This window comes from Heteronotia binoei, chromosome 14 (assembly GCF_032191835.1).
Source record: "Heteronotia binoei isolate CCM8104 ecotype False Entrance Well chromosome 14, APGP_CSIRO_Hbin_v1, whole genome shotgun sequence".
Taxonomy (NCBI): domain Eukaryota; kingdom Metazoa; phylum Chordata; class Lepidosauria; order Squamata; family Gekkonidae; genus Heteronotia; species Heteronotia binoei.
In genome coordinates this window covers 29,310,368-29,336,945 of record NC_083236.1, presented here as the reverse complement: position 1 = coordinate 29,336,945, position 26,578 = coordinate 29,310,368, and the positions used below count along the sequence as shown (strand labels likewise).

At 45.8% G+C, this 26,578-nt stretch overlaps 1 protein-coding gene and 1 long non-coding RNA gene across 2 annotated transcripts in view; both read left to right on the top strand.

The window, feature by feature from the left end:
- The first annotated feature begins 654 nt into the window (after positions 1 to 654).
- On the top strand, positions 655 to 3,535 carry LOC132582439 (uncharacterized). Its single transcript, XR_009556188.1, has 2 exons — positions 655 to 926; positions 3,033 to 3,535. It is a non-coding gene; the product is annotated as an uncharacterized LOC132582439 (long non-coding RNA).
- A 9,281-nt stretch (positions 3,536 to 12,816) lies between these two features.
- Positions 12,817 to 26,578, top strand: part of CHST8 (carbohydrate sulfotransferase 8) — a 428,271-nt gene continuing 414,509 nt past the window's right edge. Inside the window, exon 1 of the mRNA XM_060254373.1 lies at positions 12,817 to 12,855. The gene's annotated coding sequence lies outside the window, so the exon portion shown is untranslated. The remainder of the gene's footprint in view (positions 12,856 to 26,578) is intronic.

Sequence of the window (26,578 nt, the reverse complement as noted above, 5' to 3'; positions counted from 1 at the left end):
AGAGCTATGGCTAACCCAAGGCCATTCCAGCAGGTGCAAGTGCAGGAGTGGGGAATCAAACCCAGTTCTCTCAGATAAGAGTCTGCACACTTCATCACTACACCAAACTGACTCTCTGGCACCTCTTTTTCTACAAAATGACCCCTGATATTCTTTATTAAAAAATTGGTTGAAGAGCCAGAACAATATAATGGGTCAGATGAGACCCAGGTTCAAATTCCTGCTCTGTAAAAGGTGATATTGGACTCATCATATTTTACAGGGTTGTTGTGATAATAAAATGGTGGAGGTGGGGACCCTGTATGCTGCCCTCCGCGGATGGCACTGTAATGAATCAATATTTGTTGGGAGCACTTTTGCTAAGCCATCTTTTCAACTGATTGCAATTTATGATCTGTATGCCTGGGCATATTTAATGACTGTTCAATATTTGATGCTTCTGCATTCTGAATGGTTAGACTTGTTTGTTACTGCTAATTGTAAGTGATTGCTAATCGCCAGAAGTCACTTTGAAGAGAATAGCATGCTTTTTAAAAATCTGTTTGCCAATGTTGTCACAATGTGAGCAAGAAAGAAAACTCAGGATGGAAGAATAGGGCTATGAAATAAGGTTGCCAACAGCCTGGAGGAGGGGAATCTCTTGTCTCTTTAAGAGAGGCCTAATGAGATGTTATTTATCAGGTGATGTTATTGACTGGAGGTGAAAAGCTTCAGCTACCCATTTATAAACATTAAGCCTCTATTAAAGAAACAGGACATTTTTTTCTTCAGGACTGTTACCAACTCTAAAATGAAGGAAGGAACAGACCGGCTTACCAGTGGCCAGGCCCACCAGGGCGAGAGAGTCAACCATGCCCGAACCACAGTGGTGTTCCGATCTTCTCCCATATATATGACTCAGTGCTATTCATTTATATGGGGCAAAGGTAAAAGAGCCAGTGGGGATAACGCGGCAAGCAGGACAAAATATGTGCTTGAAGCCTGACCATGGGCTACTTTAGCCTCACCGCTCAGGTTTGTGGAGGGTGGTTCAATGGGCAGAGGGGCAATGAGTGGCTGAGCATCTGCTTTGCACGCAGAAGACCCTGGATTCAGTCCCTGCAGTCTCCAGGTTAAAAGAATCAGGTAAGTATTGATTTGCTTCCTTCCACTTTCCATGACTCAAGGTAGGTGATGTGAAAGACCACACACAACCTGAGATCCTGCTGCCAGTCGGAGCCAACAATACTAACCTTGACAGGCTTAGAGTCTGACCCAGTTTAATGCACCTTCTGCTTTAAAGGATGTGGCTCAGAGGTAGAGCACCTTCTTTGCATACCCAGATTCATGGACATCTCCAGTTAAAATGATCTAATAGAAGGTGATATGAAAGATTCCTGAGGCCCTACAGAGCTGCTGCCAGTCAGAGCAGACAAGATTTACCTGGATAAAGCAAGACAGCTATTGGGGTCCCTGCTAGGATTGCCAAGTCCAATTCAAGAAATATCTGGGGACTTTGGGGGTGGAGCCAGGAGACATTGAGGGTGGGGTCAGGACAAGATTGTGACAAGCATAACTGAACTCCAAAGGGAGTTCTGGCCATCACATTTCAAGGGACTGCACACCTTTTAAATGCCTTCCCTCCATTGGAAATAATGGAGAATAGGGGCACCTTCTTTTGGGGCTCATAGAATTGGACCCCCTGGTTCAATCTTTTTGAAACTTGGAGGGTGTTTTGAGGAGAGGCACTGGATACTATGCTGGAAATCTGGTGCATCTACCTCAAAAAACAGCCCCCCCCCCGAGCCCCAGATAACCATGGATCAATTCTCCATTATACCCTATGGGAATGGGTCTCCATAGGGAATAATGAAGTGCCCAGCAGACATTTCCCTCCCCTCCACTTTCTGATGACCCTGAAGTGGGGGAGGGCCTCCAAACCATGCCCCCACCTGGGGATGGGCAACCTTAGTCCCTGCATCTGTGCCCAATGCAAACCTTCCCTTCATGGACACATACAGATACAAACCTTCCCTCCCTGGACATAACAGCAGACATTTTGCATTTCTGGTCTAATTCTCAAATTGTCCCTACAAAGTTTTGCATAGGTCCTGTGCTTTATTTAGGATTCCTGCGAAACTACCTGAGTCCACACACTGATTTTCACGTGGCCTCTTCTAGTCTAAAAGGAGTGTGGATGGCAGCCAGTCCAAACAATTCACATTCAGATAAGAAATCTGTTCTGTTTGGAGGGAGCGAGTGTGTCTGTCTGTGTTTTAACCTCCCCTGATTTCTTCCAAAGGAGACTCCATTCTGCATCCCTTATGGAAGGAAATGCAAACACAGCAGTGGCCAAACGATGGGGGAAGTCAACAGGAAGCGAGCTATTGATCCATCTTCAATTAAGACTGAGTCCAGTAACAGTGGAAGCGAGTCTAAAAATGGCAAGAAGGAGGGGCCGGGGAGGGCAAAGATTGTGCTGTGGGGGAGGATAAATCAGGGAAACCGTCAACGCCATGGGGGATTTGGAGAAGGGGAGTGTGTTGAGTCTGTGTTTGGGAAGGAGCCAAGGGGCTGAGTTTTAACTGGGAAAGGATCTCCGAATTGCCCCCAATGTCACTTGTCTAAATTGCTTTTGCAGTACACCCATTCATAACTGGCCAGTGCAGATCCCAAAAGTTACAAAGCTTTAGAGAAGATGTAATTTTAATATATAAAATATATAATTTTGTACTAGATGTAATACTTTAAAAGCCAGTGTGGTGCAGAGGTGAGAATGTAGAACTAGGATCTGGGAATGCCAAGTTCAAATCTCTTTTCTGCCTAGGGCCAGTTGTTCCACCTCAGCCTAACCTACCCTGCAGGACTATCGTTGCAAGGATAAAATGGAGAATGGTGTTGTAAACCATTTGGGTCTCACGGGGAAGCAATCTGGGGTATAAATATCTAAGAAAATATGTTTGCCAGTGACTTTCAGACATAATATCTAAAAATGAAAACTCCATGTCCTTAAGTAGCATAATTCCAACTTCCGGATTTCTTTTTCTTGCTAGACAGACTGAGGTCTCCTCTGGTAAGATGGCTTTTTTTTGTGTGGACTGCTGTCTTGTATTCTGAGCTTTTCCTGAGATGGACTTACAAAGAGGGGGAGCCCATGGCCCATCTTACAGAGAGCATCAGGACAGCACCGCTGGACCTAGCCAAAGATCTTTGCTCCAGCATCCTATTCAGTCATTTACCAGATGCCTCCAGGAAGTCCACAAGCCCTGCATGCGGGCAACAGCCACCTCTTTTCCACTGCAACACCTGGTATTCAGAAGTGCACTGTTCCTGCACATGGAGGTTCTATTTAGCTATGATGGCTAACCACCTTGACAGAGCTTTAAGCAGAGCACACCCAGCTCATGAGGAGCAGATGTCCTTGAACAAACACTCTCTTTTTTTGCCTTTCCTCTGTCGTAGGGGTATAGAGAGCCTAAAATGCTTCTCATGGTTCCTTGGCAGTACATAAATGTAAGTAAATTTAAAAAAATAAAACAAAGACTCAAACAGTGTATATCATGTTGCCTTTAAAATGTTTTAAAATGGTCTTTAATTTATTTTATTTTTTTAAATGCTATATGTCACCTTAAGTATCTTTGGCTAGAGAAGGGGCTGTTAAGTACAGAGGATGTTCTTTGCCTCCATACCACAAAAAACTTCCACTGCCCATTTTCACAAATTAAACTTCTCTTAAAGGGCCAGGATCTTTTTCTCCAGGCTGTTGACAACCTTAGGAACTCAGCAGAAATTATTATCCAATGTGAACTGGTGATCTATTTGGAGAAGAATTCATCTCAAGCACAATCGGGGGGAGGGGCGGGGGAGAGAAGGAGAAAAGAGTTGATTTTTATACTTGAAGGAGTCTCGAAGCATCTGACAACTTTTTGTAGAAAAAGCCCAACATGAACTCTTTTGTCTATTAGGCTACATCCCCTGATGTCACCATTGTTTCACACAGGGCTTTTTTTGTAGAAAAAGCCCAGCAGGAACTCATTTGCATATTAGGCCACACCCCCTGATGCCAAGGCAGCTGGAATTGCATTCCTGCTCAAAAAAAGCCCTGGTTGTCTTCTCTTCCTTTCTTCACAGCACCTCACCCCTGTGAGGTAGGTGGGGCTTATCTTAGCTCTCTTTTGGAGACAGTTCTGTCTGACTGCCAGGAGAGGGTACTGCAAACAGCTTCTATCCCAATGGAGAAGTCCCAGCTCCAGCAGTATTTAACATGTGCAGTAGGGGGGGGGGGAGTCATGCAACATGCTCACTTTTTTTTGCTGTTTTCTTCATTTTCCATAATAATAACAATAATAATATTTTTTTATTTATATCCTGCCCTCCCCGCCAAGGCAGGCTCAGGGCAGCTCACAGACATAACATACCACCAGTGACCCTCCAGGGCAGTGACCTATGGGGAATTTTCCTGGTAGGTTTAAGAGCTAGTCCACCCCAATGGAAGTGATGATGTTATTTTGATGTTATTTTGGCTTGGTAGTTCTTCTTCTGAAGAAGAGTTGGCTCTTATACCACACTTTTCTCTACCTAAAGGAGTCTCAGAGTGGCTTACAATTGTTTTCCCTTCCTCACCTCACAACAGGCGTCTTGTGAGGTAGGTGGGGCTGAGAGAATGCTGAGAGAATTGTGACTGGCCCAATGTCACCCAGCAGGCTTCATTTGGAGAAGGAGTGGGGAACGAAACCTAGTTCTCCAAATTCAAGTCCACGGTACTTAAGCATGACAACACACTGGCTCTCTCCAACTTACGGCTTCGAGGCCAACACTTTACTGGGATTCCATTTCCATCGCTGTGCAGCATTGTATATTATCTGGTTTATCCAGCTATACTGATCCATGCTACTGTGGCCCTGAGGCAAAACTACTGCAATGTACTCTACACGGGGCTGCCCTTAAAGACAGAAATTACAGCAAGGCCAAGATGTGGCAGTTCAGTTTCTGGAAGGAGCCAGTGATTCCAGCTGCAATCCGAAGAATACTTTCCTGGACGAAAGCTCCTTGAAGAAACTTCTGAATAATCCTTTTAGGGTTGCTCCTCTGACAATCTGACACCAGTTACTGCACACATGCATCAGTTGCTGATTTTGTTTCTGATCCCACCCCCTGCCTGGTGTAGCTGCTGGAGAAAAGAGGGGGGGGGGTTAAAATGTTGTGGCATCACTTCCAGTTGCTTAACCAGAAGTGACATGTCATGGCAACTCTAGTAATTTTCCAAAACTCTGCAGTAAAACCATTATGTTTGGGGGAACTGCTAGAGTGTTGAGGTGAATGATCCGATAATGCAACCAGAAATGATATGGCAATGTCATGTGAATTCTGGGCACATCCACCAAAACTTCCAAGGATTCTCAGCCAAGGACTGGCAACCAATGTTCCCTCTAAGCTGCAGAGCCTTGTGAGCAAAAATTCTACTTTGTGAGCTACTGACATTAAAGTTGTGAGCTACTAGCATTAAAGTTGTGAGCTGCTGCATAAATTAGTGTGCTCTGGGGTCATCCCTCCTAAGCTATGACAAAGATGTGTGAGCTGGAGACTAAAAATCTGTGAGCTGGCTCACACTAACTCAGAGGAAACACTGTTGGCAACCCTAGTAGAATTGACCTCAGACTTTATAAGGAAGACAAATCACAGCAGCCAGCATCACCCAGGTGCTGTGCTTTCCCCACTGTAGCTGCTACCCTATAGAAAAAGCGCCCTGAGAAACTGAAGGGCCAACCTGTCTAGAGGCATTTAGGAGTTGCTGAGTTCTACTGTTTGCAAGGGCTTTTAATATGGTGTAGTAGACAGTACACTTTTTATAGGGGATCTATGGGTGTTCATTGTATTTTTTAAAAAATTAATTTGAAAACTTGCCTTGAGCTATGAGAAAGGCACGGTGTGAATATTTTAATAAAATGCACATAAATAAAAAAGGGACCTCGAGAGCAGTTAAACAACACACAGGAATCCACGGACTCAGACACACACACACACACACCGTCATCAACCAGCTTGTTGCTGCCAATGGATCCGGGCAGGCATATTTCACTGCGGGAGGCCTTGTATTAAAGATGAGACATGAATCAAAGTCTCCTTTAAACAAACATATTTACTTTATGGGTATGTTTTCTCAAAGTAGCTCCAGCAGGGAAACTGATAGGACCCTCTATAATCCGAAGACCAGCTAAGTGACAGTTCTATTGTTCTGTCAAGGCCAGACTGACGGCAAGGAAGGCACCTCCAGGGACCGCAAGAAAGAAAACAAAACTTACACCCGATTCCATCCAGCCATGCCCACACATGGTACTCTGGACAGCCAGATGCGGTGCTACCAGAGGGGAAAGGAGATTGTAAACTGCTCTGAGACTCTGAGTGAAGAAGAAGATACTGGATTTATATTCTGCCCTCCACTCCAAAGAGTCTCAGAGCGGCTCACAATCTCCTTTACCTTCCTCCTCCACAACAGACACCCTGTGAAGTAGGTGGGGCTGAGAGGGCTCTCACAGCAGCTGCCCTTTCAAGGACAACCTCTGCCAGAGCTATGACTGACCCAAGGCCATGCTAGCAGGTGCAAGTGGAGGTAATCAAACCCGGTTCTCCCAGATAAAAGTCCACACACTTAACCACTACACCAAACTGGCAAAGGGTGAGGTATAAAACCAATTCCTTCTTCTTCTCCTCCTCCTCCTCCTCCCCTAGGACTGCCAATACCAGAGAGCTTTTAGTTCTACCAACAGTCCCCAGAGGAGGTTGGATCTGATGCTTTGTTGAAGGGCAGTGCACTTAACCACTACTACACCAAACTGGCTCTCTTGCCAAGCTTGATTATGATGATTGCAGTTGAACCAAGCGGCAGACTTGTCCACTACCAAATTATTTGAATTTTGCACTGGTTTTTGTTTTTTTTTTCAAAACATGACATGCATGGAAATTACTGCTGATGATCGAATCAAATGGGCAGCTGTTAATGTCCCTGTGTAGACAAAGCCAAAAGGTAGGTTTAAAAGCAAACAAACACATTCCTTCATCATGATTGCTGATGACCATGAGCAAGCTGAACCTGTAGAGTGCATAGAGTCTCCTTCTTGCAGTGATACCCCAACAAGGCCCCTGCTGGGTCTCATGCAGGGACCCCCATTCCTTGTAAGCTCCAGATGGTTTGGGGACTGAAGCTGGGACCTTCTGCATTCAAGGCATAAGTGCTCCCACTGATAGAGCCAATCCACACAGTATAAAGTCCTCACATTCCTGTGTCTGATTGACAGATGTAGTGTTTAAGCTCAGAACTTAATTCCCATATCTAAGTACTTCTTCACCCAAAGGGTGATCAACACATGGAATTCACTGCCACAGGAGGTGGTGGCAGCTGCAGGCATAGCCGCTTTAAGAGGGGATTGGATCATATGGTGATGAGAGGAAGCCGCTTTGGATAGTGCCAGCAGAAGTAATAAAAATAACAGCTGAATCTGAGGAAGAAAGAGTGATGTCATACAATCAATTGTTAAAGATTCAAGGTGGGAAAGTTGAATTAAAGTCAGCAGAAGAGCTAAATAATAAATATGACTGGTTCCAAATGCAACAAATAAAAAGTCTGATGGAAAATGATATGAAATCTGATGGAATTAGACGTGAGCAAACAGAATTGGAAATGGTTTTGCTTGGAGACAATGAAAAATTAATATCAAAAGTATATAAATTATTATTGAAATGGTCTACAGAAGAGGAAGTAGTAAAATCTCAAATGGTTAAATGGGCAATCAATATAAACAGAGAAATCCAAATGGATACTTGGGAGTACCTTTGGAAGAACTCGATGAAGATATCAACATGTCAGAATATCAAGGAGAACTGTTTTAAAATGATGTATAGGTGGTATATTACTCCGAAGAAACTGGCAAAGATGAGTAAAAAGATGTCAGACAGATGTTGGAAATGTAAGCACCATGAAGGTTCTTTTTTCATATGTGGTGGACCTGTGAAAAAGCAAAAAAATTTTGGCGGATGATACAACAAGAAATTTCTAAAATTTTGGATTATGACTTCAAGAAAGTGGCAGAGACCTTTCTGCTAGGATTACAAATAGAAAAATTTCCAAAAGAAGATAGGACTTTAATTTGGTATCTGCTCTCAGCTGCTAGGACATTGTATGCGCAGCTGTGGAAACAAGAAAAAATACCAGAGAAATGGGACTGGATTGTGAAAGTTTTATCGTGGAGCGAGATGGATAAATTAACAAGAACTTTGAGAGACTATGATCTGGAAGTGTTTAAAAAATAGTGGAAGAAATTTAAAAATATATATAGAGTTAGAATGGAACGTAAAAAGACATTGGACAATCTTTTAATATGAATGAGAAGAAAAAGACAGTGTGTTTTGATGGGTTTGGGATACCTTTATATTTGGATTTAAATATATAACTTCGGGGTAAGTCTAATAACGGAGGGAGGGGGGATTGAAAATATCATATGGGTTAGGGATAGAAAAGATATAACTAAACATCGTAACCGTAGGTTATTAATGAATTGTTAAAATACAACATTGGAGGGAGGGGGGATTGAAATGTCATACGGATTAATATTGAGATAATTAAGAAATAACTAAGTTGTATAACCATATGATATCAATAAATTGTTAAAACGAAGAGGGGATTGGATCAACATCTGGAGCAGAGGGCCATCAGTGGCTATTAGCCACAGCATATTGTCGGAACTCTCTGTCTGGGGCAGGTGATGCTTTGTATTCTTGGTGCTTGAGGGGGCACAGTGGGAGGGCTTATAGTGTCTTGGCCCCACTGATGGACCTTCTGATGGCACCTGGGGGTTTTGGCCACTGTGTGACACAGAGTGTTGGACTGGATGGGCCATTGGCCTGATCCAACATGGCTTCTCTTATGTTCTTAATTTGGACCCAGCCCACAGTGCAATTGGGGAGAGAGTGCTACCCCCTTCCTCCCCCCCCCCCCCCCCTCTGATGCCATTTCTCCAACTGGAAATGGCCCTGCTGCTTTTTGCCTTGTTGGGAAAACTTGCGCATAGACTTCAGTGAGCATGAAGCTTCCTCAGTGGGGCAAACAGTGACTTCCTGGAGCCATTTCAGGTCTAGAACCCCCAGCACACTTCTGATCGGACAGCTCCTGTTTCTAGGCAGGGGAGAGCATGAGGAGGTCCTAATGTGTGAATTGGCCTTCCGCTACACCCCTTCCTCTACAGAGCAGGGAGCGAGAGACCGCATCTGCTTACAGCAGGGATCCCACCCAGTCGTCCCTCTAAGCTGAGTTAGTGTGAGCTAGCTCACAGTTTTTCAGCCTCTGGCTCACACATTTTTGTCTTAGCTCAGGAAAAATGGCCCCAGAACAAATTAATTTATGCCATAGCTCACAACTTTAATGACATTAGCTTACAAAGCAGAACTTTTGTTTACAAGAGTCCACAGCTTAGAGGGAGTATTGGCCCCACCCCGCCTCATGTGAGCTGGCAGGCACTGTAGCAGGCTCAGCCTGCCACAAAACATCTGGGAACAAGGTTGGGCATAACCTTAGAATTAAGCATCTAACATTCTGGTAGAAACTCTTCAACAGAATGCCTTTTAATCTGCACAGCCCATCAGAAGGTTGGCTTGCCTAGCCCTGCCCACTTTCTAAAAGCACTTGGTGAGCTCCATAATGCCTACAGACACCAACACATTTGGAGGAACCTTGGCTTAAAGACACTCCCCTGAATATTTATTACAGACTTTTCTATGCCACTTGTTGCACCAACTGCGGGAGCTCATGGTTGCTTACGAAAACCTGACTGGCAGGTAGTGTTCCCCCTAAGCTGAGTTAGTGTGAGCTAGGTCACAGATTTTTAGCCTCCAGCTCACACATTTTTGTCTTCGCTCAGGAAAAGTGGCCCCAGAGCACACTAATTTATGCAGTAGCTCACAACTTTAATGCCAGTAGCTCACAAAGTAGAATTTTTGCTCACAAGACTCTGCAGCTTAGAGGGAACATTGCCTGCAGGTGATAATAATTGCGTCCCATCAAACTGCGAACAATTCAACATGACCCCCAGGCCCATGGTGTTTCCAAGGCAAGAAATATCAAAGAACTCGTGATGGGAAATACACGTTAAATTCAGAGGCTTGGAGTGGCAATAATTGGAGTCGAGGCTTAAACTTGTCAAAAGAAATAAAGTTTACTAGAAAACATCAGGATAGGGTACTTGGGATAAAAAAGAAAAATTTAGCATGCCAGCTAGTCTAACTATGTCTGTCCTCTACATGGCTACATTATAAGTTTAGGTTACAATACATCATTTCCTCTTTCAGGTAAACAAACCGTTAACTCTATAATGGCTGGAATGTGCATAGCTTGCATTCCAACATCAAGCAACCCAGCATTTTTTAAAAAAACAGAACTACTCCGCTTTCTCACAAGACAAACCTGAACTAGTTCAGCATTCGTTGGAAGCCCAGAGCAGGGCGGGACCTTTGTTGTTTGGGCCAAGTTCCTTTTTGTGGCAGTTACATCTGCAATGTTGGCATGATTGAAACAAACAAGCTCTCTGCCTGTTGAAGGGAGGAGAAATTCTGCTGCCAGGAGCTGCAGGGGTTGCTTCCAAGATCCCAGGCAAAGCCCAGAGCCTCCCACTCTCTTTGGATCGCCCCGCAACACATCTGACTCCTTCTCAATGTGTGCAGCCCCTCCCCTCCCCCTTCCTGCCAGCTACTTCTTGCTTTCACCCTTTGGGTGATTACTCACAATGGCACCCTCTGGGGGCTGGAGCTGGGCTTATTCGCTTTCATAACAATAAATCAAAATTTAGTTAACTGTTAAAGTGGGAGACGGAATTGCAAAGAGAGTTATGTCTGGAATGAAGTGCAACCAATTTCAATGAGGTTTTCTGCTCAGGACACACAGAGAGACACCTCTCACACACACACACATACGTGTAGCTCAGCCCAGGTAACCAGCCACAAACTGCAAATCTGAGGGTTTTTTCAAATGTTTATGACACCAGTACCCATCAAAATTAATTTCCTCTATAGGCAATGAATAATTCAAGAATCTGCTATACTGCGTTGGGTGTGTAGGGGGGTGCTCATATAGGAGAGGGGGAAACAATTCCACATTTTAATGTAATTTTTATAAACAGCCCCCCCCTTTGATCAGAATTTGTTTGTTGCACATTATAAGTTGCAGCAGTTTCGTTGCAAGCCTTGATGAAAATCCATTAGTTTTGATCAAAATTAATGCTATCTATCCATCTCTCCTGACAGCGCAGATTCTATCTCTTTCAAACACACCACTACAGTCTCTTTATCAGAGATAATTAGATAAAAAGGGGTATCTTTCAAAGCTCTGTCTAGGGTCCAGGAAGCAATAGCCAGTGCTGGGTAGCCGTCAGAGTATCAGACCTGGAGTGGGGAGAATCCAGTTCAAGTCCCCAAGGGCCAGTCAGTCTCTCTCTGCCTAACCAACCTTGCAAGGTTGTTGTGAGTTGCTGGAGAAGGGGCAAATCCTTCATGTGACAAGTAGTTTTACGCAGCGGCCATTTTGTAGAAAAATAGGTGGTGGAGCTCATCCAGGGATTGTTATGCAGCTGCACCTACTATTCAATGGACAAGGAGGTGGAACTCTCAGAAGGAGGAGGTGGAACTCTCAGAAAGGTTCAGCAGCTGTGCTCCTGTGAGCTCCCCCTGAATCCGAGGCCTGGTTTTACCTAATCACGCTGGGCAGCTCATGCTGTCTCAGCCTAGTCAACCTTATAGGGATATTGAGAGGATAACAAGATGGAGCAGAGAACCAGAGAGAGGGACAAGGCTGAACTCCTTTGAGCCAGGGCGCTCCGGGTTCGAAATGTTTCCCCTGCAATTTCCTTGCGTTATTAGGAGACAGACACACAAGGAACTAGAAAACTTTCATAGTAGCTTAAGCGATGGAAAGGTCTCCCTGAAATCCCTTTCTCTGTACATGCTTGCCAATTTAGGGGGTGAAGAATATCCACGGGGGTGGGCGGGGCAGAAAACTTTGGAAGGCGAAGGGCGATGAAGGTTTCCCCTAATTCTGGGAAGGGACAGGACCCCGCGGGGCGCCTGGGGGGTGGGGGTGGTGGTGCAGGAGGACTCCTGTCCACCGAGCGCTGCACGGGCTGGCCTGACCCCCGCAGCTCCTGCGCTCTCTCCCTCTCGTTCGCTCTCTGGGGAGCCCGGACGTGGCTTGGCGAAGCTCGGCCTCGGCGCGGGGAAGGCAGCCCTTCGGGCAGCGGCAGAGAGTTCATCCACCCCGCGGCCGAAGGGCAGTGGCCCGGCAGGGGGACCCGCTTCTCTCGGTGGGGTGGAGGGGGGCGCGATTCCCGGCTCCCTCCTGCTGGAGTGGGGAGAAGGGGAGGAGGGGGGCTGGTGGCTTCGCTAGCAGGTTGCTATGGCGGAGGCGAGGAGGAGGGAAAGACGCCGAGAGGAGGAGAAGGAGGAGGCTGCTGCGCCTCGCCTCGGCTCTGCCCTGCAGGCGGGGGGAGCATCACTTCGCCGGGAGCCTCGGAGGAGAAAGAGGAGGAGGAGGAGGAGACGGGGCGGGCGCGGCGGCGGCACGGAAGGGAAGGGAAGGGAGGCGGCTTGGCTGGGCTCAGCCCCGCTCCATGCGCGCCCGGCTCTTCCCCGCAGTTGCCCCACTCGCGCCTCTCTGCCTGGCCGGGAACGAAGAGGAGGCGGCGGCGGCGGCATCGGAACGCGCCCACGGACGGAGCCCGGCCGCTGCTGGCGCTGCTCGGCGAAGAAGCCTCCAGGTGGACGGACGCCGCGAGAACGATGCGCGCCTGAGCGCTAGCCTTGCGCCACCGCTGACCGCCACAGGGGCGCTCCGCCCAGGTGAGTAGCGCCGCCGGCTCCGGACCGGGATGGGCTGCGACTCTGGCTTACTCAGGAGGAAGTCTCCTGGGACTGGCTGAGTGGCGCGGCCGGCGCCAGGCACCCTCTCCTTCCACTCCCTTACTCCCGAGTAGGCGAGCCTCGGCTCGAGGGCTGCCGAGAGGAGTTCCAGGGGGCCGGAGGGCAAAGGCGTCCTGCACACGCCCCGAGGCTCTTTCTCCCCACCTGTTCCTCTCTCTCGGCTGGGAAACCATGGCTTCCCCCGAGCCCCGGGCTGCGCGTTCTGGCTGCTCTTGAGGCCGAGAGGGCGCGAAGCAGTTTTGGAACTCTTGGTTCCCACGTGCATTTCGCGGGGCGGGGGCGAGGCAGCTGTGGACGGCGGGAGGCGCAGGAGCTGGACGGGCACACGCGATGCGTTGCAAGAAAGTTTTCGAGGGCAGAGACGGGGAGGGGGCAGCCGGACTGCTGGAGATCGGGACGCTGCGAGGAGCACGCGGCTGCTGTTTAGCAAGAAAGTGACGCCCCTCTTTCCCCGCTAGCCCTGCTGAAGGACCCGATCCCGGCATCTCGGTTGGGTTAGGTTCCTGGGTAGTCGAAGAGGGGCGGGGGTGAGAAGAGAAAAGAGTCGGGATGTGACTTCTCTCCCTTCGTTCTCCTTCTCCGGATTTAAGGGAGCGCGCAGCCCAGCCCTCCTGTTGCACAGCCTTAAGGGGACTGGGGTCCGAAAGGCTGAGCACCTGCGCGGCGATGGAGAGCCACCTCCTAAACTGGAGGGGGGGGGAGAGAGAGGGGCACCTTGGCTGAAGTGAGGATGGACTTGAAGGCGAGAGGGAGGTTGTCCGTTGGCGCGAAAGACTAGGAAGACACGCTTTGTGGGTTTAGGGAACTTTCACAGCATTTCAAAGCCGTTCGTGGATATGGAGACGACCCTGCGAGGTAGGTCTGCGTTCTTAGCCCCCATCTGACCTACAGGTGAAGGGGGGAGGGCGGCTTGAGAAGGGGAAACTTTTAAAACATCGTTGTTTATATATATATATATATATATATATATATATATATATATATATATATATATATATATATATATATATATATATATTTTAAATGGTAACACCTGCATTTGATGAAGTCTTCCGGTGAACTTAGAAACTCTCGCCCCCCCATTCTTGGAAGGGAAAGGACCTTATAACTTCTTCACTTGGCCTTAATCGAAGGTGTTAATAGGCGACTGTGTTCTGGCTCTTTGGATTTCACCTGGGGAGGACCTGGCAGAGAGACGGTTTGACTTGGGGAGCAGAAAGTGGTAGGATGAATGCCCTGAATATAGAAAGTCCCTGGTGCATTCCTTAGCATCTCCAGGTAGAAGGTGATGTTAAAGACCTCTCTTGGTGACCCTGCAGAGCCGCTGCGGAGTAGGCAATTTTGCCCCCCCCCTTTGTAGTGGTTTGTTTGCTATGGCTTTGAGCTAACACAGTAAAAGGAATTGGAAGGAAGATCTGGCCCAGGAGAAGACAGGTTGATGTGGCAGTTAGGCAGTGCCTGATTTGGAGCTAAATTCATGAGCTACCAGCCTGCAAGAAAGCATGATTCAAAATGAGAGGGCCAACGAGAGAGCGTAGTGGCTAACTAGAGGGTCAGGCGAAGATTTGGGAGATCCAGGGCTGATACCCCATTCCGCCATGGAAGTTTGCTGGGTGACTTTGGGCTGGGAGCGCACTCTCAGCTTCAGCTGCCTCGCAGGGGGGTTGTGAGAATAAAATGGAGGCAAGGTGAATTGGGTAAGCTACTTTGTGTCCCCATGGGGGTCCTGATCATGTTTCTTCAGAGTAAGCCTCCTTAGGATTGTGCCTCTACTTGGAAAGACGCTGATCGTCATAGGCAGTGCCTTCTTGGAAAGGTGCATCGAATCCCTCCGCTCCCCCAGACCATGGCGTTTGGTCATCTTTGCGGTTATTCCACATTGCACCGCAGTTTACAAAAGTTGCAATGGAGCTCCCTTCCCTCTCATTGGCAGTGATGGATAATTCTAAATGAGAGGGTGCCTTGGTGCTTGTCGGGGGGGAAAGGTGCCCTTTTGAAATGGGGGACACAAATCAGTGCCAGTTTCAACCAGCACCTGGATTTCTGCAAAAAAAAAAAAAAAAGTAGGATGCTGGGACTTTGGGAGGTTCTGCTACAACCGGGTGCCCAGCCAGTAGGGAGCTCTCCTTCACCAGTCTCATAGCAAAATGGGAGATTTGTAGCACACCACTGCAATAAGCTTTCCTGGTACAGAAGTCCTGCCTTCCTGCATTGTGACATTTGGCTTTCGACTTCTTTCCTTTATGCTTCTTTTTACTTTGGGAGAAAACAGAGGCTTTCTATTTGGATGCAATTTCTTCTTATGCCTGCGGATAGCGTATCTGCCAAACTTTGGCCCCAACTACGCAGAGGAAGAGAGTGGCCAACCACCTGTGCTCCTCTTTTGCCTTGAAAACCTCATGGCTTTGGGGTCACCATGAGTGATTGCAACTTGACAGCACATGATGATGATGATGAACTGTTTTACATTCATTTGTGTATAACTGAGTCTCAACTGAGCTGTTTTCCTTCTCCTGGAAAAACTGCTCTGGGAAAGGTGGTTTGAAGCAGAGAAATGAATGTGGCGTAGAGGGGTAGATGTGGGGAAAATGTTTAACTCTTAAAACTTTTCCCATCTGGTGCAGCCCTGGTTTAAAATGCGTATTACAAGCTTACCTATTTTTTGAGATTTGTTTTTGACCTGGCAAACGGGGACAGCTGTGGTAGTACCTCTGGTTTGTACACAGAAGATTCCAAGTTCAGTCCCTGGCACCTCCACTTTTTAAAAGTTTGGGTAACAGGGGATGTGAATGATTTTGGCGTGAGACCCTGAGAAGTCACTGCCAGGCAAGACTCACCTTGATGGACCAGTGGCTGAACTCAGTATAGGGCAGCTTTGTGTATGTGTGTGGGCATTCAAACATGCATCTTTGGTCTCCCATGGGGGGAGGAAATGGCTTGAGATTGGGAGTTAAGAAGCAGCTAGTGGGGGAAAGGATAATACCCTTCTGCTCTTGATGCTTCTCCTGTCCAAAAATCCATGTCTGCATTTTGCAAACAGAGCCTGTTCTTCATTGTCTCATTGGACGTGAGTTTAGTGTGCTGTGATTAAGATTTCTTGCCTCCAAAAGTTTGCAGTTCTATAGTTGTGGGCTTCTAAGAACAAAGACATGGTTTTAATGTGAAAGCAGATGTGTTTATAAGAGATGTTGGTGCAGGAAAACTGGCAGTCTCTTTGAGCATCTTGCAGACTTATAACTTAGTGAGCTGGAAACAGGACTCTTCCTGCTTTTGCTGCAGCATTGCTTCTCACAAATGCACTCTGGTTGTATAAACATGAGCTCTATTGTGGTGACAACTTGCTTGCACCCAAAGGATACAGTGTCTCTGTTTTGTTTTGTTGTTTTGTTTTTAAATGGAAGGTGTTATGGTTTTGCATTTTCAAAGACTGGATAGTTCCCTGCCTGGATTTGCTGTATGTATGTTCTTCCTTGGAATATCGTGAACTGTCAGTGGACCTTTTGAAAGCAGCAGACGGATACAAAAGAGACCAAGGAGCCATCCTGCATTCATGTTCAGAGTCAATTAGATCATTTTTCAATAGAGCACAGGAAATCCCCCCTCGCCGTATTTTGTTGTGGATTTGAGTTTGAGGCTCTTTGCCAGGAACCAAAAGGGACAGTTTGCTTGCCGGAATCACTGGGTTCCGTCTTATTCACACACCTGAAGAGCATTTCCGCATGGAAACCTTAAATGGCTGCTTCCCTAAACTATGCAAATATAATGCACAGTTATTCCCATTTTCCTTTGATTTGTTTACCATTTGTTTGAAATAGTTATGCCCAGAATGTCTCTGTCTGAGTGTCTTAATATGCTGAAGCAATAAACTGAGTACAGACTAGGGTTGCCAACTGCCTGGAGAAAAAAGTCCTGTCCCTTTAAGAGAGGTTTAATGGGATGTTATTTACTTCCATGCCATGAAAAACTTCTGCTGCCCATTTTCACTCATCAAAACCTCTGTGAATGGAATGCAACATTTTCCTTCAGGCCTCTTGGCAACTCTGTTCCTTATATCTTTCTGTGCTTCAAGTCACATAATTCTTCTGGTGGAATAATTTTTATCCTTGAGAAAGGGCTTCTTAGCTCAACTGATATTGGTTTTGCTGAACAAATGAAGCTGCTTTCCATGCCAGGTTGGATATGGCTCCACAGATGCAGGGATCAGTCTGAAAGGTCGGGAACTTTTCTTATACTATGTGCTTTTCAGTGAAGTGATTCTAGAAAACCCTAAGCCTAATATTCAGAATCAGAGTTATGCTTATTGCAACAACATGATCATTTATGGAAACAGTTTTGGGAAATATATATGCCATCTCTTCAGAGACCTGCCCCAGGCCGCTCACAAAATAAAATGAAATCATACAAAATATAAAGTTAGTCAAATTAACAAACCATTACACCCACAGCCAGTGAATCTGAGAGCATGGAACAGCATAAGAACCTGTAGCATAAAAGTGCATGTGTTCATGAACGTATGTGTGTATATACACGAACATTTTATGCTCTCCATGTGCACACATACACCTCTCAAAGATGCACAGGTCTCCTTTCTCCTTAATTTGGAATGCAATCCATAATTCCTTACTCAGTTTCTTTTGTACACATTTGTTGCCAGGTCAGCAGACTGTACAGGCTGTACACAACAACCCTCAGGAGTGTAAGAGCTTCTGTACCTTCTTTTTGCAACCAGCGAGATTTGCACAAAGAAGACTCTTGAGGGGGGGCTAGCAATTCAGAAATTCTTAGAAGCCCTAAACTGGTCTTCTCAGAATCCTACTCAGGTCTGCTCAGGGGCATTTCCTCCCAGGAGAATATTCTTAGGATTGTACTGTAATTTATCAGGGGTGGGGGAGGTGTTCCCAGGAACAGCACTTTAGGAGCATTTTGGGCTGCAGAGGGTAATGGGGACACAGTGATTATTTATGAAATAAGTAAGAATTTAAGACAGTCCCGTTCTGGAGATGTAAGAAAGTCCTGTTCTGTGGATGGGCATGCCTTTTTAGTGGCAATTAGTAGTGGCATCCTAGCATTTTTTATCTTTTCAAAGTCCCATGGATTTAAGAAGATGATTCAGCCCATTCCCCAAATTATCCAAGTTTCTGACTCAATTCTTCTTGGTGTTATGGCTCATTGCATAATTCTGTGACTTTTAGCATTTGTTCCCAAAAAAGTCTGTCAAGTTCTTGATGTTAAAACTAACAAAAGAGGTGCCTGGGTGCTGTCTGTGTGGAACTTGAGTGTTCTTGGCCTATCACACTCACAGGGTCCAGGGTTCATCATGGGAAAGTTTGGGGAAACTGTTCCTATCAAGAATATTTCATGCACAAACATTTTTTCACTGCTGTGTGGGAATGTGGGAAGGAGCGGTGGCTCATAGGATGAGTATCTGCTTAGTATGCAGAAGGTTCCCAGTTCAATCACCAGTATCTCCAGTTATAAGGATCAAGTAGGGGCTGATATGAAAGATGCCTATGTAAGACTCTAGAGAGCTGCCACCAGTTTGAGTAGACAGTACTGAACTTGATGGACCAAGAGGCTGGGTTCAGAATAAGGCAGCTTCATGTATTCAGTTGTGCTTATTTTTTAGGGGTAGATCTGTTAACACAGGAGGAGGAGAAGACTGCAGATTTATACCTCACCCTTCTCTCTGAATCAGAGACTCAGAGCAGCTCACAATCTCCGATATCTTCTCCTCCCACAACAGACACCCTGTGAGGTGGGTGGGGCTGGAGAGGGCTCTCACAGCAGCTGCCCTTTCAAGGACAACCTCTGCCAGAGCTATGGCTAACCCAAGGCCATGCCAGCAGGTGCAAGTGGAGGAGTGGGGAATCAAACCCGTTTCTCCCAGATAAGAGTTCGCACACTTAACCACTACACCAAACTGACTCTCCAGGAGAAGCCATGGTGGATCAGACCCACAGCCCATCCAGTCCAACACTCTGTGTCACACAGTGGCCAAAATCCAGGTGCCATCAGGAGGTTCACCATCAGGGCTAGAACTCCAAAAGCCCTCCCACTGTTGCCCCCAAGCACCAAGAATACAGAGCATCACTACCCCAGGCACAGCGTTCCATCTCTACCTTAAAGCCAATGCCACTGATGGACCTCTGCTCCTCATGTTTAGTCATTCTCCTCTTGAAGCTGGATTGATCTTCCTTATCCTTTGTCATGATAAAGACTTCATCTGATTGACTGCAACACACATGTATTAGAAATGTCCTTTATTTATCAAGGCAGGACCATGACCTATTAACCCAGAGCATAAGAAGCAATTTATGAAGCCTTAGAATCTGCTGTTACTTCCACACTTTGCAAGGTGTCTGATCTGAGATATGAGGGCTGTGACTTATGGTAATTGTGGCAAGCTACAATGCTGATGACATTCATGGCAGCAATCACAGGATCTTGAATGATAACAGATGTCCCAATGGCAATGCCGCCCTAAGCAGAGTTATATCATTCTAAGCCCATTGGCTTTGGATGCCGTTAGGAGGGTATAACTCTTCTTGGGATTGCACCATAAATCTAGCCCTTATCAGGCATTATGCAAGGAGAAGGCACTGCATGGGATGCTCCCAATTTATGCAATCACCATTTTGTCAGTAAGGGGGCAATGCTCACATTTTCAGCCTTGGGACACATACCCAAATCCTGCAAAGTGAGGGTTCTGCTGGTTAGGGAGATTTACTGAGAGGCGGAGCCCCTTGCTGGTGACATTACAGCATGGCGACATTGAGAGCTGGTTTAGTGTAGTGGTTAAGTGTGTGGACTCTTATCTGTGAGAACTGGGTTTGATTCCCCACTCCTCCACTTGCAGTTGCTGGAATGGCCTTGGGTCAACCATAGCTCTTGCAGGAGTTGTCCTTGAAAGGGCAGCTTCTGGGAGAGCGCGCTCAGCCTCACCCACCTCACAGGGTGCCTGCTGTGAGGGGGGAAGGTAAAGGAGATTGTGAGCCACTCTGAGACTATGAGATTCAGAGTAAAGGGTGGGTTATAAATTCAATATCATCATCAATATCATCTGGTAGAAGCCAAAAGTGGCAGCATTGCATGTGGGTGACATTCAAGCATTCTAAGTCTAGAGGGGGTTTATTTTTTTTTGGGGGGGGGGGATGCTAGAGCGTCATCCAGTGCAATGATGGTATTTTCAGGTCAAACAGGAAGTGACATCACCACATCATGATTTCACCAGTGAATCCTCCACCATGCATTAAGTCTCATTCTCCCCCACCATTTCCCATAGAATTTCTCTCACCATGCAGCTGATCAGCAGCAGACAAAGCCAGCAGATCTGGCCTTCCTATGTGACTGTACATTTTTGCCCTTTTCAGAACAATACAAAGAAATACCAAATCCATATCATAACCCCAAATTACTAGGAACACTTGAAATATAATGAAAGATTTATCAGCCGTAATATCAAACAGCAATAATATCAAACAAATAAAGAACCTAAATCCTTCATTGAGTATACAAAGATGTTTCAAGAATTCTATCCCACAAGGTATTGACATAAGTCCCTCCAAGAGTCACAAATAGCTTTTCAAGTCCACTATGTTGATTCAGAAGTCTTTTTCAATAGGTCCAATGGTCCCAAAGGGTCCTGAAGAGCTGGTCCCAACCAAGTTTGGTGTCTTCCTCTGACTTGCATGGGAAAAGTCTATATTGCTTCAGAACTTGCTGATTTCAGGAGCCAAGATTATGAGACTGCAGGGTAATTTAAAAATATCCAAATCAGGGTTTCCCAAACTTTAAAGGGAAGCCTTTTTTATTTCATGAAACTGTTTGTTTTTAGAATAAAGAGTTTCTTTCCTCTGAGCTCCACCTCCATATTTGAATGTGTATCACTGACCTGAACATAACTCCTAATTGGAAGGAGTCAAGGCCAGTTCAGTGAATCACACAGAGACACTCTGAGAAGCCTCCTTTGATGACAAATTTCTTCTCAGTCTATGCAACAGGACTGATTGAATGTGCAGAAGAGGGGTAGAATTACCTGCCAGTCAAAACATGATGATTAGAAGGAAGCAGGGCCAGAGCGGTAAATCGTGCAGAGATGCGGCAGGCAGTTTTCTGGGTGGGTTGTTTACTTTGAGGTCACAGGAGGAGCTTTTAATTTATTTCCCCAAGTGCTAGCTTGCCCCTACTCCGGCTCTGGGAGAACCCCAGCCAAAGTGTAGGAGCCCTCCCCCGCAAGCACAGTCCCTGGCCAAATCCTCGTTATTTATTAGCAATGCTGCCATTTGATGAAAGACTCTCATTTTGTCAGACAACTGCCTTCTCATCAATTCCCTTCATGTCTGTGGGATTTGCTCTTTATTCCAGGAGGAGGCCATGAAAAGCTCTCTGTGTTGAAGAATAAGCTCTTTTGAATTCATGGGTTTCCAAATTAAACTTTGGCTGACACCTGCTACCTATTGCAGGAGAAGAGAAAGACACAGTGAGGGTGACTGTTTAGGTCTCTCCTACATAGCAAAGAGCTTAGAGAGAGAGAGAGAGAAATTATAACATTATTCCAAGCAAAGTATGCTCAAGTTTGCTTTCCATGAGCTTTTCAGTCTGATGAAGCTACTTTGGGGGGGGGGGGAGAGGGGAGAAACCAGGAACAATTAAACTTCCAGGATGTTATCGGGAGGGATTCCTGATCAATAACAAGTCAATTTGCTGAGTAAAAACAAACTTATTAGAATAACCATATAAATGAGTGTCGACACCTCCCCTGGTTTGTCTCTTCGTGGAAATGTAGTGTATGCTCCTTTCTGCTGCTGAAAAATTCAGACAGCTCCATAACATAAGGTCAAAACTTAATTATTTACGGGTGGACATCAATCAGCTTGTGCAGATGATTTATTTATAAATTGCCAGAGCTGTAAAGTGAAACCGTGAATTCTGACTTTTCCCCCCCCTTTTGATAGAAAGAAGGTTGTATAAAGGCCTGCAGCGTATTCTCTGACCTGTGGAAATGAGGGGAAGTTCTATGTGGGCTGCAAGGAGAAATCTTACAGCCCGAATAAGCCTAAGGAGCATCTTTATAAACATGTGCTACTTTTTCCCTAATGAAGATGAACACTTACTAATCACAGGGTTCCTGGGAGGATTTTGTATTTTAAAAAGTGGCTCAGATCTCCATATTTCTCTAAGTACCAGGGAGAGCCTCCATGGTGTAGTGCAGGGATGGCCAACGGTAGCTCTCCAGATGTTTTTTGCCTACAACTCCCATCAGCCCCAGCCATTGGCCACCTGGGGAGGTACCGTTGGCCACCCCTGGTGTAGTGTTTAGAGTGTGGGCCACAGATCTGGTAGACACAGGTCTGAATCCTCACTCAACTCTGGAGGGTTGCTGTGTGTCCTTGGGGCAGTCACGCTCTCGCAGCCTCACCTGCCACACAGGATTGTTGCTGTTAATGTTGATTATGATTAGTTTATTTATATTCCGTCCATTCCCCCATGAGGGCTCAGGATAGGGTTGCCAAGTCCAATTCAAGAAATATCTGGGGACTTTGGGGGTGGGGCCTGGAGAATTTGGGGGTGGAGCCAGGAGACATTGGGGGTGGAGCCAAGAGCAAGGGTGTGACAAGCATAATTGAACTCCAAGGGAGTTCTGGCCATCCCATTTAAAGGGACTGCACATCTTTTTAAATGCCTTTCTCCCACAGGAAATAATGAAGGATAGGGGCACCTTCTTTTGGGGCTCATAGAATTGGATCCTCTGGTCCAATCTTTTTGCAACTTGGGAGGTATTTTGGGGAGAGGCACTAGATGCTATACTGCAAATTTGGTGCCTCTATCTCAAAAAACAGCCCCCAAGAGCCCCCGAAACCCGCAGATCAATTCCCCATCATTCCCTATGGGAATCGTTAATGGAGGTGCATGATGGCTGTGGGGGCGGGGCTTCCCCTGCCGGCCAGCTGGCTGGGGGAGGGGGGAAGCCTGTAAAACCGGGGGATCCCCCTCTGGGACCTGGGGATTGGGAAGCTTAGCTCAGGATGGAGTACATCAATATAAGTAATAAAAATCACAATATAATCATAATAAAATCACAATAAAAACCAGTTACAATATTTAGTTAATAGTACAATATTTAGTAAATAGATTAGTGTCCTTTTAAAATGATTTTTTTAATGCTTTACTTTGCGACCTGCCTCGATGAGGGCTTTTGGAGAGGCAGCATCTACATTTTTCTGAACCAATAAATGAACGAATCCCTCTTGGCTTGATCTCCCTCTCAGGGCTGCTGTGAGGATAGAATGGAGAAGAAAACAAACTATATGTGAGCTCCTGGGACGATGGGTGGGTTTAGAGTTGCCAGCCTCCAGCTGGGGCCTGGAGATCTCCCACTATTACAATGGATCTCCAGGCAATACAGATCCATTCCCCTGAAGAAAATGGCTGCCTTGAAAAGTGGACTCCATGGCATTGTGCCCTTCAGCGATGCGATCCCTCCCCACAGCCAGTCCTTCTCAGACACCACCTCAAAATCTTCAGGTATTTCCTGACCCAGAGCTGGTAGCCTTAGGTGGGATACCTGCTCGATAGCCAATGAGATATCATTGGTTATTCCTGATTGCATGGGATCATGCAAGTAACATCTCAGAAGACATCTCTCCTTATCTGCCCACCATTCTGAGGCAAAAGCTAGACAATCCCGTTCCACTTTATATGCAATTGGGGCCACTACATGATGTGTCCTCTGTCAATTCCACTTTTGCCTTCCACTGTCTCTAGTTACAGGAAGCATGAGAAAATATAGCAGTGTGTTTGTAAAGTTGTGAATTCCTTGGGCTAAGGCTCTGATTGTATAATATAGTGGGTTCATCGCAAGGAAGAAGTGAGGTGGTAGTGATCATAGCTCTTTTATTCTGTACAGCATAGTATAGGGCTGCACTCTTAAGAATGGAGGACTGGGCCAAGGGCCAACTTATATACACTCAGGGTTCCCGTGCAAGCATGCTATTGGACCATTCAAACCAGTAGGGGGCCCATGATTGGAGCAGGGCAGCAGGGATTTGGATCCTACTGTCCATTGTTTCCGAGTCCCCAAGCTCAATCCTACAGGCTCCCATGAGCCAGGCAAGAGCACCATTAAATATACACATTTCAGATCACATATACAACAGATTGCCAAAGCAAAGAGTCTTGCAGCTCTAGAAAATCTGACACACTTATCATAGTATACGATTTTGTGAACCAGACCCCCTACCCCCTTTGGCCAGATATACTGGGAGATACAAGAATTTGCTATTTTTGGATATTGAAGACTAACCCATGGGCCCTCACAACCTTCCTGTTGAACCTGTAGCCACTTTTAGAATTTTGAGTAGATGTAGTGTGCGCACCTACAAAATGGCTGCCAGCTACATAATAATAATAACAATAATAATTTATTATTATTATTATTAGTTGGTTTCAAGCCAAGCACCCTGCTTTGATGGAGGCAGCTGTTTCAAAATGGGTGCTCCCTGTAGACACAAAGGTGATGCTTCCAGGGTTCTCATGGTACACTTCTGCTCCAGTGAGGTAGAGAAAAGCAAGGAAGAGCTCTTGGAGAAGAAAGAAGTAGGTGCCAAGCAGTATTCCCTCCAAGCTGAGTTAGTGTGAGCTAGCTCACAATTTTTTAGTCTCCAGCTCACACATTTTTGTCAGAGTTCCCAACTCTGTCTCAGCAAAGGCTAGCAGACTAAGGTTTCCAGGTCTTGCCTGGCTGCTGGTGAGGGGACTTCCCTTGTGTGAGTGGCATGATGACATCACCTGGAAGTGATGTAATCATGCCGAGAATGTCACGTGGGGATGCTCTAGGTTCAGAATGGTTATAGATTCTTTGTATTCCTGTCCATCCGCGTTTATACAAATTAATGGTCAACAGTCCCCTTCACTTATCCTAGAAAGAGGAACTCGTCAAGGGTGCCCCCTATCACCACTGCTATTCGCTATTGTCATTGAGCCCTTTGCAAATTTGATACGGCTTTCTTCAGAGATTTCTGGTATCTCTGTCCAAAATTCTACTTTTAAAATAAGTTTATTTGCCGACGGTATAGTCTTATATATTACAAATCCACTACAGTCTATTAAAGCCATTTCCTCTCTCCTGTCTGATTACAGTAAACTTTCAGGTCTTACAGTTAACCACTCAAAATCAATTCTCTACCCGATTAAAATTTCCAATACTTCTAAAAAAGACATAGTTGCAAACTACCCCTTTCATTGGGTCTCTGATTCCTGGTCCTATTTGGGGCTGAAAATCCCCTTAAATATAGCTGGCCTATTAAAAACTAACTACACGGCCACGGCTTCTGAGATTACTACCACGCTAAAGCAATGGGATAAGTTGCAACTATCCTGGATGGAAAGAATCCATGTAATTAAATCCTTTATTTTTCCCAAGTTTTTATATCTTTTTCAGGCTCTTCCTATTGAGATCTCTCAACCTATCTTAAAATCCTGGCAACAAATACTGACCTCCTTTATCTGGAAATATAAAAAGCCTAGAATCAAAGTTTCAACTTTATGTCGATCAAGACAAAAAGGTGGCCTAGCAGTTCCCGACATTGCAAAGTATTATAAAGCTACTATTTTATCCCAGATGACCAAAATACTGTACCAACATCCCCCGCCGCCGTGGACGCCCATAGAGGAAGCTCACTTTACCCCACTGAAATACTACGAACTACTATGGCTTAAGAAAAATGAACGCCCACCGTGGCAATTCATGAACCCATTCCTCAGGGCGCTCTTGTCAGTATGGGATTCGGAGCGTCATTTTCTGGCCCCAGGACTCTCTACTATCTCATCTTTTATAGGACAAAAATATTTCCTCCCTGCCCAACTACCCTTTTCTTTCAAGGTCTGGAGAGACTCCTCAAAAGTTTTTTTCTTTAATCTTCTTTCATCTTCTAAACAACTTCTACCTAAAAATGACCTAGACCAAGTTTTGACTAAGCCAGCACCTTGGTTTGAATACTTTCAAATCAGGCACTTCCTTCAGGACCCTAAAGTGATCTCTTCATTTTCTCGCCCTTCATCTGACTACGAACATCTGGTTCTTCATTTTCACGAAGAGAGAACGCCTAAAAGTCTCATTTCACGGCTGTATCGAATCCTATTGTCTAAACTCGAAGCAACCTTACCCTCTTACACCACTCAATGGCATAAAGACTGTGGCATCATCCTTTCCCCCGACCAATGGGACTCTATATGGGCTAGTGATGCCCTACAATCTACTATTATAAATATATCTCAACAAAACTTTAAATTGATTGCACGTTGGTACCTTACTCCTAACCAGTTCTCCCATATGACCCAGTTAGGCTCTTCAGACTGCTGGAGAAACTGTGGGCTCAAAGCCTCTTATTTTCACTGCTGGTGGGACTGCCCCAAAATCAGACCATTCTGGACCTCAATTTGTGCCCATCTCTCCTCCCTAACTGGGGTCTTGATCCCAGATGACCCAACAAGGATACTTCTCAATCATTGGTCTGATACCCGTCTCTCATCTTCTAAAAAATCCTTGATAGGTAAACTCCTGACAGCTGCTAAAACCACGATCGCGCAGTCCTGGAAAAACTCATTGAATTTGACACTTGACAACTGGCTACTTAAAGTCTGG